We start from the raw sequence: 14492 nt of genomic DNA on the forward strand, positions 1-14492 counted from the left end.
AGGCACAGACTGCCATCCTGCGTATGATGGTGTATGTATGATGACGCCCAATTCACTCACAAAAGATAGACAGAAAGAGACAAAGAGAGAGAGAGATGTGCCCCGTTTGAATACTTCAGAAATGCTTCCTTCCTTGAAGTAATCACTGATCTGATTTGGTTGGGCCAGTCAGAGTAATAAGACCGTCACCTTGCTTTCACCTGTCCAATCACCAATGGATCTGTGCTTAACTGAAGAAAGGATGCATCTCTTCAGCATGTGAACAGAGACAGATAAGCTTGATGTTGGAGACTGGTCAGTAACAGTTGGAGAACGGGCATCAGTTCATAGTAAGGTTGCTGGGGGGGTTGGATGTTGAATTTCGGACCCCCTGGTTGAGACCCCCTCTTCCGCTGCCCTGACCCCCAATCCCTGATCTTTGACCTCCAGGTGGGTCACTTCCAGAGCTGTGTGCTGAGGGTCTGACCGGAGGGTGAAGCGGCCCAGCCTCCCATGGTGGAGGCAGGCTGACCGAAGCCCCCCCCCCCCCCCGGCACCGTTCAGACTCATCCCTGACATCTGCTGGTTCATCTGGGGAAGAAAGAGAGAGACGAGTAGTAAGGTAAAGGTGTCAGGGTCAGGGAAACACAATATTGCCTAATACAAAATCAAACCCCTTACCCCAATGCATCTATATTGATCTCAGAAAATTGGATAGTTATGGCAATATGGTAACATTATCTAATTAAGTTAACTCCCAAAGATACTGATCTTGTATTCTCATTAAACCATCTTATACTTCAAATGCAAAGCTTACTCCTAGGGGAAAAACCCCAAAATGCCAAAGAACGAGACAACAAAATAACTACCATACCTGTCCCATGTTCCACTGGCCCTGCTGCCCAGGCTGGACGGCATACATCCCCTGCATGCCCTGAGCGGGCACCATACCCGCGGGCATCCCCCCCTGGGGTACCCCCATCATCCTCGGAGCCATGCCAACCATCCCGGCCGCAGGCGCTTGTCCCATGAAACCGTTGGGCATCGTCATGCCAACCATCATGCCTGTGTTGGGTCCCATCATGGCGGCTCCGCTCTGAGCCATCATGGCACCCATGACGGTGGTGGGGGGCATGCCCGTGCCCATGCCAGGAAAGGCCTGGTATCCAGTGGGGACCTGCTGCTGGGGGATGCCTAATGGAAACTGCATCTGGGCGGGGTTCATGTATATACCAGCTGGAGCGGGGAAAGAAAGGAGAAATACTGAGAACAGGGTTGCACAGTTTGTCTTTCTTTCAAAATAAAACGTTCTGTTAACCTTTATGACAGCTTGCCACAGATATATTAAGAGAGTGGGAAAGTGACTGAACAACTTGGTTGGTGACTTGCTACTTTAGAAGTGTTTGGTATTTACACTATATAGCCCAGAGCCAGTTGGGGACCATTTCCAACTTCTGTGTTATTGGTTGGTGTTTGCGTGCACATGCCCAAAATGATGCATGACAGGGCGACCATTTTACTGGCATATGCGCCTAAATATTTTGCTGTGCGACCTGGAATATTAATTTAGGAGCACAAGTGCGCCTGGATTTAAAAAAAATCCCCCAGATGATAATTGTTGTAATGATTACTTTACTGTACCGAAGCCCCTGAGTGCCATGGAGAATACACTGAGCACAGATTCATTACTATAAAGAAAACGGCTTGTTAACCTCATATTTGTCATTGTGCTCCTAAATGTCTTTGTGTGCTCCTACATTTTTCAACTTAGGCGCACATGTGCTCCTTGTAAAAAAGGTCAGTGTAGAGCCCTCCATGAGTGTACAGTATGTGCATGTGTACGCTTGTCTGTATTTCTCCTTACCAGGCGGGGCCTGCTGGTGCTGGGGCATCTGAGGCATACTGGTGTTCCCATACAGGGACAGGATGGAGTCCTTGGAGAGGTGTTTCTTGGTCCCGGTGTCCTCCCCCTTAATGCCAACTCCACCACCAGTCTCACTGAACAGGTCCAGGTCTCCCTGGGTAGAGCCTGAGGATGGGGTTGCTGCTGGGGGTTGTGTTGGGGTGCTGGCTGGGGTACTGGAGCTAGCCTGGAAGAAGGAAGCAAAAACTGTAAGAACTACGTAAGAAAAGTCGCTAACCATATTCAGTCTCTTGATCTTCAAACTTCTCTCACGCTAACATGCACTGGCCTGCATGCATGGATGGATATATATAAATACAGTTGAAGTCAGAAGTTTACATACACTTAGGTTGGAGTCATTAAAACTTGTTTTTCAACCACTCCACAAATTTCTTCTTAACAAACTATAGTTTTGGCAAGTAGGTTAGGACATCTACTTTGTGCCTGACACAAGTAATTTTTCCAACAATTGTTTACGGACAGATTATTTCACTTATAATTCACTGTATCACAATTCCAGTGGGTCAGAAGTTTACATACACTAAGTTGACTGTGCCTTTAAACAGCTTGGAAAATTCCAGAAAATTATGTCATGGCTTTAGAAGCTTCTGATAGGCTAATTGACATCATTTGCGTCAACTGGAGGTGTACCTGTGGATGTATTTCAAGGCCTACCTTCAAACTCAGTGCCTCTTTGCTTGACATCATGGGAAAATCAAAAGAAAATCAGCCAAGACCTCAGAAATAAATTGTAGACCTCCACAAGTCTGGTTCATCCTTGGGAGCAATTTCCAAACGCCTGAAAGTACCACGTTCATCTGTACAAACAATAGTACGCAAGTATAAACACCATGGGACCACGCAGCCGTCATACTGCTCAGGAAAGAGACGCGTTCTGTCTCCTAAAGATTGTTAGATTAATTTGGATTTTAAGAATAATGACTAAAGGATTTCACCCCAAATACAGTATAAATGTTAGAATTATCATGTAGTGTCAACCCACTAACAGAGGGGGCGGTACTAAACATTCAAGGGTGAAGGGGAAGGCGGAAACTGTTTAAGAAAGACACCTAAAGGTGGGAGGAGCATAGTGCCTTTGTTTGTCAAGAGGTATAAAAACAGTATGTATGTGTCTTTGGCGCCAGAGCTCTCCATGAATAAACATACAAAAAATCATTCTTCGTGGTTATTGACCTTGAATCATTGATGATTAAAACCAGAGCCTTACAACCTCTGGTAATGATTCAAGCTTAGGTTGAATTAGAGATAGAAATTCACATGACAGATTGGTCCTTTGAGCGGAGCTTAAATACGTCTTTATCGTTCTAAGGACACCGAATCCGTGCACGGGCGGGTGATAGCATCCGTGAAAGAGTCCTGGCCTTCGACGTTAAGGTTATAAACAGGCCGGTGATTACTCTTATGAACGATAAAGACGTTAACGAGTTTGAAAAAACATTTAAATCCAAACTGCAAGGAAAAGGTCAGTAATTTTTATTCATGGATTTTGGTGAAATGATTTGAACTTGTATGAGAATAGTAATTATTGTGGAGTGCAGAGAAAAGTTACCAAAATCTCAAAGGAAGTAATAATTATTACGAAACGGGGAGGGTCCGCAATTGACCCTAGGTAAATAGCTATTACCAGAATAATCTAGTCCGAAATGACAAGGGGTGAAAGGCCATCATCAATGTAAACTAGTTTTTATTGAGACTGTACTGGGTACAGTGCTACGATAAACAGGGAAAGGGATGATTTTTGTCGTGTGCTATGGATACATAAAACAGGTCAAAAGTCGCGTATACGACTGGGGATTTGCTAGAACTCTGTCTGTTTCATGAAACTAGAGCAGTTACGACCTCTAGGTTACAAATAGGTTTAGCAAATGACTGTATAATGTTGTGTACATGTGAGACTTGAGAATCCATCAGTATACGTGATAATTGTTTCAAGGAAGGAGCTAAAAAAAAAAATAGGTCGCGTGAGAAAAAATGGTTATCGACCCCTTTCATGAAACCGGAGTTTTAAATAAAAAACTCTGGGTTAGGGGTTAAATAATTTTAAATGGTTAATCACAAAAGCAGATCATACATTGGCTCAAGAGACGCACTAAAATAATAGCTCCTAGAAGAATCATTCTGGGAATTATTACTAAAGGGGGGGATTTTTATTTTTCCACCATGGGAAATAAATCTTCTAAAGAGGTCCGGGAATTAACGGGGGATGAAAGATATATGTTAGGAAGAGATCGAAGAAATATGTTTTATGGATCCATTTGGGAGAAGAGGTATGAATTTATTGGGCATCTCGAAGTAAAAAGTTGCATATAAAATGAATTTGAAAAAACAGCGAAAGGAGGGGCTAGAGAGAGCGAGTGAGAGACAGTACATAAGTTCAGATGGTAGGAATGTAGTAAAAAAAAAAATATATATATGTATTCACTAACTGTAGGTCGCTCTGGATAGGAGTGTCTGCTGGGTGACTAGAATGTAAATGTATTATCATTGATTCAGTAATGATAGAAGGGTAGAGTTAGATAGAGAGAAAGAGGTAGTAAGAGCTATAGAGGGTGTAGTGCACCCTAAGACAGGAACAGGGGGGTTCAGGAGGGATTTGGAGAGTCTAGCAGCAAGCTTTAAGCTAAACACAGGGGAAATTGAGAGGGCAGTCAGAACCCTAGTTGGGAACGTGGAGAGACGTCACGAAACAACACAAAGTACGACCAAAGATATTTATAACTAACCCAAGACAGCTTATCTGTGTGGTTTACAGTGGGAGCAAATGCAGCATAGTGGGCAGAACACGCAAGGAGGTGGGCAAAGCCAAGCACGAGCTAGCGAGATCCTATTGGCGCGTTATAGCATGTATTTGCATATTTTCGTTAGGGAACGCCTCCTTTGAAGTGCGCATGTGCACAGACTCAATTCGACGTTGCACTCCTTCTAAACAACGCCATTTTTTAAACTTTGGCAAAGCATCAAGTCTATAAAACTCAGTGCACTGTGTTCGTAACAGATTATAGTTTTGGGAACATAAATGTATTGAGAGCAGATGTTTAATTGATGAAAAAAATAGCAGAATGTCGGCCCAGTTTCACCTAGTTCCATATTCTCCCACTACCCGCGACTGTACTTTCTCTCACTGCCATATTTGGTGGTGAGAAAACGAACGCTTCAGCTTTATAGCCCCTGTCTGGGTTTCTCCTTCTGTCTGTGGTACAACCGTTGTTATTATACCTCAGTGGGTACAAACCGGAAGAAGGTCTTCGCTGCAATAATTTGACACTTCTGCTTGTTCACTTAGAATAACTACATGTCTATTCTTCCTCAAGAAGAATTGATCAAGAAATGGGAAAGGTCAGACACGTTTCTCCTCTCAATTTGACATAATAAAATGGCTATATGTAAACTGTATTTCACAGCTACTCACAGCGAAAAGGAGCACGCGCTGCTCCTCCTCACCTGTGTCAAATTGTCATTTGATTAGAACACCACAGACAGGTGTGACAACTAGCTACTGTAGCTCACATAATTTGCTAGCGAAACAGTCCACCCCTGGTAGCTACAATTACAGTGCTTTCTAGCTAGTTAGTATAAATAAAGCCAGACATTACAGTATAAAAAGTAAGGGTCTCAAGTTCATATTCAACCAGCCAAGAGGCAGAACAGTTGTCTGGCTTGTGGAGCAGTGGCGGTCAGTGCCATTTAAGATGAGGGTGGCCTTATTTCTATTACAGCATATTGGATGACTGTCATTCATATTCCATTCACCCAGTTCAATGTAACAGCGATAGGTTTAGGCTACTACATGATACCCATCATGAGATTGCTTCCGTTTAAGAAACGTTTTTCAACAGAAACGGCGGAATGAATACACCCCTGAACACACAGCCACGTTGTATTCCTTCTCGCATCCATGCGTTCTCCTCCTCTCACTTCATCCCTTCGCGTGTGGACTTCAATGCACAACACATTAGCTGTATGTGACCAGGCAAAAAAAAACTTTCCAAGCCAAGCCGCTACACACAGCCTACATTGTCAGTAAGCAGTTACACCGGCAGGCCCCGGTGGCAATAAATTGGTAAAACCAAAAGCTTACCTTGACTTGGAAGAGTTCCAATGTTGTGTTGGATAGTCATAGCCAGCTAGCTAACATAGCATCCCTCTGTTTGAGAAGGGTGTTTCAGTAGGCTAAACTAGCTAGCTGCATTTGCTGAATTTGTTCAAAACTGTTCATCTGTTGTCTTTCTCTCTCTTTGAGTCAACTACTCAGCACATTTTATGCACTTCAGTGCTAGCTAGCTAGCTGTAGTTTATGCTTTCAGTACTATATTAATTCTCTGATCCTTTGATTGGGTGAACAACATGTCAGTTCATGCTGCAAGAGCTCTGATAGGTTGGAGGACATCCTCCAGAAGTTGTCATAATTTCTGTGTAAGTCTATGGAAGAAGGTGAGAACCATGAGCCTCCTAGGTTTTGTATTGAAGTCAATGTACCCAGAGGAGGACGTAAGCTAGCTGTCCTCCGGCTACACCATGGCGCTACCCTACAGAGTGCTGTTGAGGCTACGGTAGACCTTTGCAAAATAGTGTGTTTTAATCAATTATTTGGTGACGTGATTATATTTAGTATAGTTTTATGTAAAAAGGATAACTTTTTTAATGTTTTACCATTTACATTTTTTATGAAATTCACTGAGGAGGATGGTCCTCCCCTTCCTCCTCTGAGGAGGCTCCACTGACACAGAGGTATAGCTCATAACTTTTTAACCAACTTCCTTTTAGACATTTAGCTAGCTAACAATTTGTTGTCCTCCCCATTCCACTCTCCACTGTCATGAGTCCACTAGCTTCTGACATATGGCTATCTGATACACAAGTTCAGGGCCAGCCCTAGCTTTTTGAGGGCCCTAAGGGATAGTTCTAAGTTTACTGGGGGGGTTGCCTAATTTTGTATATTTCTTTGCTTTTGGGAAGGTTGGGGCACAGGGTAGCGTAGTGCACAGTGGTGTAAAGTACTTATAGTGAGGGAAAAAAAGTATTTGATCCCCTGCTGATTTTGTACGTTTGCCCACTGACAAAGAAATGATCAGTCTATAATTTTAATGGTAGGTTTATTTGAACAGTGCGAGACAGAATAACAACAAAAATATCCAGAAACACGCATGTCAAAAATGTTATACATTGATTTGCATTTTAATGAGGGAAATAAGTATTTGAACCCTCTGCAAAACATGACTTAGTACTTGGTGGCAAAACCCTTGTTGGCAATCACAGAGGTCAGACGTTTCTTGTAGTTGGCCACCAGGTTTGCACACATCTCAGGAGGGATTTTGTCCTACTCCACTTTGCAGATCTTCTCCAAGTCATTAAGGTTTCGAGGCTGACGTTTGGCAACTCGAACCTTCAGCTCCCTCCACAGATTTTCTATGGGATTAAGGTCTGGAGACTGGCTAGGCCACTCCAGGACCTTAATGTGCTTCTTCTTGAGCCACTCCTTTGTTGTCTTGGCCGTGTGTTTTGGGTCATTGTCATTCTGGAATACCCATCCACGACCCATTTTCAATGCCCTGGCTGAGGGAAGGAGGTTCTCACTCAAGATTTGACGGTACATGGCCCCGTCCATCGTCCCTTTGATGCGGTGAAGTTGTCCTGTCCCCTTAGCAGAAAAACACCCCCAAAGCATAATGTTTCCACCTCCATGTTTGACGGTGGGGATGGTGTTCTTGGGGTCATAGGCAGCATTCCTCCTCATCCAAACACGGCAAGTTGAGTTGATGCCAAAGAGCTTGATTTTGGTCTCATCTGACCACAACACTTTCACCCAGTTCTTCTCTGAATAATTCAGATGTTCATTGGCAAACTTCAGACGGGCCTGTATATGTGCTTTCTTGAGCAGGGGGACCTTGTGGGCGCTGCAGGATTTCATGGTATAAATCTCCCACAGGAATTCCTAATATGGGAATATCCCCATTTCCAACAGCTGATGAAAGCATAATGAGGGGAACCCTCAGAATTGTGCTTGCTACTCCATCTAGAGGCCCTGAGCGAGAATGCATGTTATTCTCCAGAAAATGTGGAGATAACTGATCGCATTAGCGTTGTTACATTGTTACAAACTGTTCACATCTTTGCACATTTCTGAAGGTCACAGTTGCCCTCCTGCTTATGTCTTTGCCTCGGTTGTCTCCCTTCGGAGTTTGAAAGTTAACCAGAGATTGATTGACATGTAGTTGAACTACTAAACCCCTGCCCTTATCAATGACAGTGATACCAATCAAAGACAAAACACAATCAAATGCAACGACAAAAGGTTTACTGAAGATAAAATGGGTGGGGTGTGGGAAGGGGATTGGGGATGAAGAAAAAATAGAAACACCATTGTTGGTGCCTGCATCAGTGATCTCCCTGTACAGTGTTGTGGTGGCAGGTGAGGCGGCTCTCATCCTTGTTGATTTCATCCTCTTTCTTGGAAGCCACTTTAGCCTGAAAAACGAAAGGTATAAAATATAGAAAACCTATTTTACAGACAGCCATTATCACTGGATATTAGCATCAAAATAGTTGATAAATGAATATGTTAAGTACAAAAGAGAATTACAGTATGAGTTATTACTTACAGGCTTCTTGTTCTTCCCCATGAGAGCTCTCCAGAGAGATGAGAATAATCCACACCTCTTCTTCTTCTTGGCAGCAGCAGTTGATGAGATGTCGTTGACATCAGTAGTAGAGGTAGACATTTTCTCAGCAGACTGCTCCAGGCTGGTAGCACTAGCATCAACTTCACGTAAAGCAACATGGCTACTCTTGGTTGAACCCATAGAAACAGTGATGGTAAGTCTACTTCCCTTGGTTGACACATCAGCCACATGGACCTCAGGTTGGTTGGAGGCTCTCAGGGTGGGGTCCTCATCCTGAGACACTAGATTTGTAGCAGACTGGAACCGGTCATTCTCCACGATGGAAACACTGGTAGACAGAACCTGAGATACTAGGCCTGCAGCAGACTGGATCAGGTCATTCTCCACAATGGAAACACTGGTGGAGAGAACCTGAGACACTAGGCCTGCAGCAGACTGGATCAGGTCATTCTCCGCAATGGAAACACTGGTGGACAGAACCTGAGACACTAGGCCTGCAGCAGACTGGATCAGGTCATTCTCCGCAATGGAAACACTGGTGGACAGAACCTGAGACACTAGGCCTGCAGCAGACTGGATCAGGTCATTCTCCACAATGGAAACACTGGTGGACAGAACCTGAGATACTAGGCCTTCAGCAGACTGGATCAGGTCATTCTCCACAATGGAAACACTGGTGGACAGAACCTGAGACACTAGGCCTGCAGCAGACTGGATCAGGTCATTCTCCGCAATGGAAACACTGGTGGACAGAACCTGAGACACTAGGCCTGCAGCAGACTGGATCAGGTCATTCTCCACAATGGAAACACTGGTGGACAGAACCTGAGATACTAGGCCTGCAGCAGACTGGATCAGGTCATTCTCCACAATGGAAACACTGGTGGACAGAACCTGAGATACTAGGCCTGCAGCAGACTGGATCAGGTCATTCTCCACAATGGAAACACTGGTGGACAGAACCTGAGACACTAGGCCTGCAGCAGACTGGATCAGGTCATTCTCCATAATGGCAACACTGGTGGACAGAACCTGAGATACTAGGCCTGCAGCAGACTGGATCAGGTAGTCTTCCTCGATGGAAACACTGGTGGACAGAACCTGAGGAGTCTGCTGGAGTGTCAGTGGCTCCCACTCATCCAGGAAGAAGCTCTCGACAGAGGGGAAGCTTCTTCCTTTCAGAACTGGGGGAATGTAGGGGGTGTACCCAACAGTCCAGAGCAGAGAGCTGTTGATGGCATTCGCGTAGTGGTACTTGTCGCCAAGTATCTCTGCAAAGCTCTGACGGATGTTCTGACTCTCTGACTCTGGACCTTCAAGGGTGTTGAGTTGGGTCACCATTGAAATCCACCCTGAAAGAAACGCCATGACAGCACAGGATCAACAAAACATATTTTTAGCATTATAAGAAAGGGAGGGATATTTTCCTTTTCACTCATGGCAAATAATGTGTGTTCCAATAATATCTCCTATTTCCTTAAAGTGTGCACTCCTTCTCTACTTCCCAGACATCTTAAACCGTTGGATTGGTGGAGGCATAGGCTAGTGGGAGTTTCAACCATATTTCTTATACCAGTCATTTCTTTTCAATTCAGTGAAGTGAACAAGTGCGCACTTTGGGAGGAAGGAGAGATAATTGAGACATTGCATATTTTACTTGGCCTAAGTAAAACCATTTACAGCTGTAAATATTCATTTTGCATGGTTACATTGCTTGGTAACTAACAACAAAAGCCTTTACAGCCATCTTATTCTAAGTTTGAAGATATTTCCTTTCTACTAAGAATTAAATCAATTAATATTTTAGTTTTAAGACTGAAATAATTTAATTATTCTTACCTGAGTTAACTGCGTTGTCCTTAATAGAATAATGTCCGTCTTCAGGGAGGATGAATGAAAAGCTTGCCATAATGCTGTATCTCTCGTTTGTCGATCAAGAACTGAAGATTTCTTGAGAGTTCTGAACATAACTCTCTGGTTCTGGAGTTCCATACGAAGCGTCGGCATTGTGACCCTCTCTGTCGCATAGAGATGGAATTCTTTATGTCCAGAATGCCATTACGCAGGGTTTCGAATGGAATTCGGTTACACTTTATTTGGATAGTCCCAAGTGGATGGTTTGTAGATGTTCAATAACTGTCAGCATTTCAACTAACTATCCACTAACCCTAAGCCTTAACCCTTAACCTTAGCCCTAAACGTAACCCTTACCCTTATTCTAAACTAACCCTAACCTTGGCAAGCAGTTGCTTATCAACAGATCGTTTGTTGAAAGTATGCCCATCTGTAGATTATTTATACGGGACTATCCAAATAAAGTGTGACCAGGAATTCTATCTCTGTTTAATAATACTACATTTATTTTATATAGCACTTTTCATTAAAGAGAATTTCAAATACGCTTTAAAAACAAAACTAATGTAGGATTCTGACATTGGCTGGTTTTGACTTGGGGGATGGTTTCCACAGCTGACGGTGTTGAGGCACTTCAGAAAGGTAGTAGCAGCGGAGGGAGCGTCGATGGTACAGGGAGGGAGAAGCGTCAGTCGGATAGACGGGCCCGGAGCTCTTAATCGGGCACCTTCGCTGTATTCTCCTCCTCAAGTGGATCATCAACAACCGAAGGTGTAGCACATGAGAGTCACACGCTGGCCAATACCAAAATGTTAAGAATATGTCGTCCTCTGAATATTGTAATTGATTGTAGAATATCGAGTAAACTAAGGTCAACACCCTCACTGTTTATGCACTCAAAAGGGACCATGCTAAAATCATGTCCCGCGCTTTTCCTCAACTGGGAATTCGTTTTTTCTACCAAACTCTCCAGTTCAGTTCTTCTTCATTCAGTTATTTTTCAGAAAAGTATTCTTAAATGTTTTTTACCATATTGCACCATCAACATAATTCTTTCAAATATTTAGCCTACTTACAGGGAGCTCTTGTCTCCCCGTGTCTATTTTCCCTCTTATGTAATACTGTAAATGTGGTGTATATAACTTGCCAGCTCTGCAAAGGATGGTTAAAGAATGATACCACCCTGACATTTGCATGTCTGTAGCCTACCACTGGAAAAAAGAGATACATGGAGTAGACATGTTTTAAATGCAAACTTCTTTACCTTCTTAGGTGTTCTGGTAGAATTGACTTTGAATGTTGTTAATGGCAAAATCTAGAACCCAGAAGTCTAGACTCTAGAACACACATCAGACACAGTTTATCATACTTTATTTTGTAGGGGAACCACAGGTACTTTAAAAGAAGGTTAAACAGAGCTGTACATAGGAGAGCAGTATTCACAGAAATGATAGCCATGTCTTCTCCCAAAGTTTAAATACTATTCTTTAATTCTCTATAATAATTTTTTATAATAATGATACAATTAAAGCTTGTGTAACTGGTCCTGCAGCTTTTTCGATATGTTGTCGATGATGTCATTGTTGTGTGACAGGGCTAATTTTCTTTTCTCCAAAAAAGGAAAATTAAAAGAGTTATGATTTCTAACACATAACAGGCACAGACTGCCATCCTGCGTATGATGGTGTATGTATGATGACGCCCAATTCACTCACAAAAGATAGACAGAAAGAGACAAAGAGAGAGAGAGATGTGCCCCGTTTGAATACTTCAGAAAAGCTTCCTTCCTTGAAGTAATCACTGATCTGATTTGGTTGGGCCAGTCAGAGTAATAAGACCGTCACTTTGCTTTCACCTGTCCAATCACCAATGGATCTGTGCTTACCTGAAGAAAGGATGCTTCTCTTCATTATGTGAACAGAGACAGATAAATGAGCTTGATGTTGGAGACTGGTCAGTAACAGTTGGAGAACGGGCATCAGTTCATAGTAAGGTTGCTGGGGGGGTTGGATGTTGAATTTCGGACCCCCTGGTTGAGACCCCCTCTTCCGCTGCCCTGACCCCCAATCCCTGATCTTTGACCTCCAGGTGGGTCACTTCCAGAGCTGTGTGCTGAGGGTCTGACCGGAGGGTGAAGCGGCCCAGCCTCCCATGGTGGAGGCAGGCTGACCGAAGGCCATGCCCCCCCCCGGCACCGTTCAGACTCATCCCTGACATCTGCTGGTTCATCTGGGGAAGAAAGAGAGAGACGAGTAGTAAGGTAAAGGTGTCAGGGTCAGGGAAACACAATATTGCCTAATACAAAATCAAACCCCTTACCCCAATGCATCTATATTGATCTCAGAAAATTGGATAGTTATGGCAATATGGTAACATTACCTAATTAAGTTAACTCCCAAAGATACTGAACTTGTATTCTCATTAAACCATCTTATACTTCAAATGCAAAGCTTACTCCTAGGGGAAAAAACCCAATATGCCAAAGAACGAGACAACAAAATAACTACCATACCTGTCCCATGTTCCACTGGCCCTGCTGCCCAGGCTGGACGGCATACATCCCATGCATGCCCTGAGCGGGCACCATACCCGCGGGCATCCCCCCCTGGGGTACCCCCATCATCCTCGGAGCCATGCCAACCATCCCGGCCGCAGGCGCTTGTCCCATGAAACCGTTGGGCATCGTCATGCCAACCATCATGCCTGTGTTGGGTCCCATCATGGCGGCTCCGCTCTGAGCCATCATGGCACCCATGACTTCGGTGGGGGGCATGCCCGTGCCCATGCCAGGAAAGGCCTGGTAGCCAGTGGGGACCTGCTGCTGGGGGATGCCTAATGGAAACTGCATCTGGGCAGGGTTCATGTATATACCAGCTGGAGCGGAGAAAGAGAGGAGAAATACTGAGAACAGGGTTGCACAGTTTGTCTTTCTTTCAAAATAAAACGTTCTGTTAACCTTTATGACAGCTTGCCACAGATATACTGAGAGAGTGGGAAAGTGACTGAACAACTTGGTTGGTGACTTGCTACTTTAGAAGTGTTTGGTATTTACACTATATAGCCCAGAGCCAGTTGGGGACCATTTCCAACCTCTGTGTTATTGGTTGGTGTTTGCGTGCACATGCCCAAAATGATGCATGACAGGGCGACCATTTTACTGGCATATGCGCCTAAATATTTTGCTGTGCGACCTGGAATATTAATTTAGGAGCACAAGTGCGCCTGGATTAAAAAAAATCCCCCAGATGATAATTGTTGTAATGATTACTTCACTGTACCGAAGCCCCTGAGTGCCATGGAGAATACACTGAGCACAAATTCATTACTATAAAGAAAACGGCTTGTTAACCTCATATTTGTCATTGTGCTCCTAAATGTCTTTGTGTGCTCCTACATTTTTCAACTTAGGCGCACATGTGCTCCTTGTAAAAAGGGTCAGTGTAGAGCCCTGCATGAGTGTACAGTATGTGCATGTGTACGCTTGTCTGTATTTCTCCTTACCAGGCGGGGCCTGCTGGTGCTGGGGCATCTGAGGCATACTGGTGTTCCCATACAGGGACAGGATGGAGTCCTTGGAGAGGTGTTTCTTGGCCCCGGTGTCCTCCCCCTTAATGCCAACTCCACCACCAGTCTCATTGAACAGGTCCAGGTCTCCCTGGGTAGAGCCTGAGGATGGGGTTGCTGCTGGGGGTTGTGTTGGGGTGCTGGCTGGGGTACTGGAGCTAGCCTGGAAGAAGGAAGCAAAAACTGTAAGAACTACGTAAGAAAAGTCGCTAACCATATTCAGTCTCTTGATCTTCAAACTTCTCTCACGCTAACATGCACTGGCCTGCATGCATGGATGGATATATATATATATATACAGTGGGGAAAAAAAGTATTTAGTCAGCCACCAATTGTGCAAGTTCTCTCACTTAAAAAGATGAGAGAGGCCTGTAATTTTCATCATAGGTACACGTCAACTATGACAGACAAAATGAGAGAAAAAAAATCCAGAAAATCACATTGTAGGATTTTTAATGAATTTATTTGCAAATTATGGTGGAAAATAAGTATTTGGTCACCTACAAACAAGCAAGATTTCTGGCTCTCACAGACCTGTAACTTCTTCTTTA

General features: G+C 43.9%; 2 pseudogenes across 2 annotated transcripts; both read right to left on the minus strand.

Moving 5' to 3' along the window:
- Positions 1-298: 298 nt before the first annotated feature.
- Positions 299-2123, minus strand: LOC311115762 (stromal membrane-associated protein 1-like; annotated as a pseudogene). The gene is made up of 3 exons: positions 1844-2123; positions 854-1215; positions 299-570 (listed from the first exon to the last, which is right to left on the minus strand). The product of its transcript is annotated as a stromal membrane-associated protein 1-like (transcript).
- Positions 2124-12334: 10211 nt separating this feature from the next.
- On the minus strand, positions 12335-14158 carry LOC311115763 (stromal membrane-associated protein 1-like; annotated as a pseudogene). Its single transcript has 3 exons — positions 13879-14158; positions 12890-13251; positions 12335-12606 (listed from the first exon to the last, which is right to left on the minus strand). The product of its transcript is annotated as a stromal membrane-associated protein 1-like (transcript).
- Positions 14159-14492: the final 334 nt, after the last annotated feature.

Source organism: Coregonus lavaretus (genome assembly GCF_964263955.1).
Source record: "Coregonus lavaretus genome assembly, contig: HAP1_SCAFFOLD_3936, whole genome shotgun sequence".
Lineage (NCBI taxonomy): Eukaryota > Metazoa > Chordata > Actinopteri > Salmoniformes > Salmonidae > Coregonus > Coregonus lavaretus.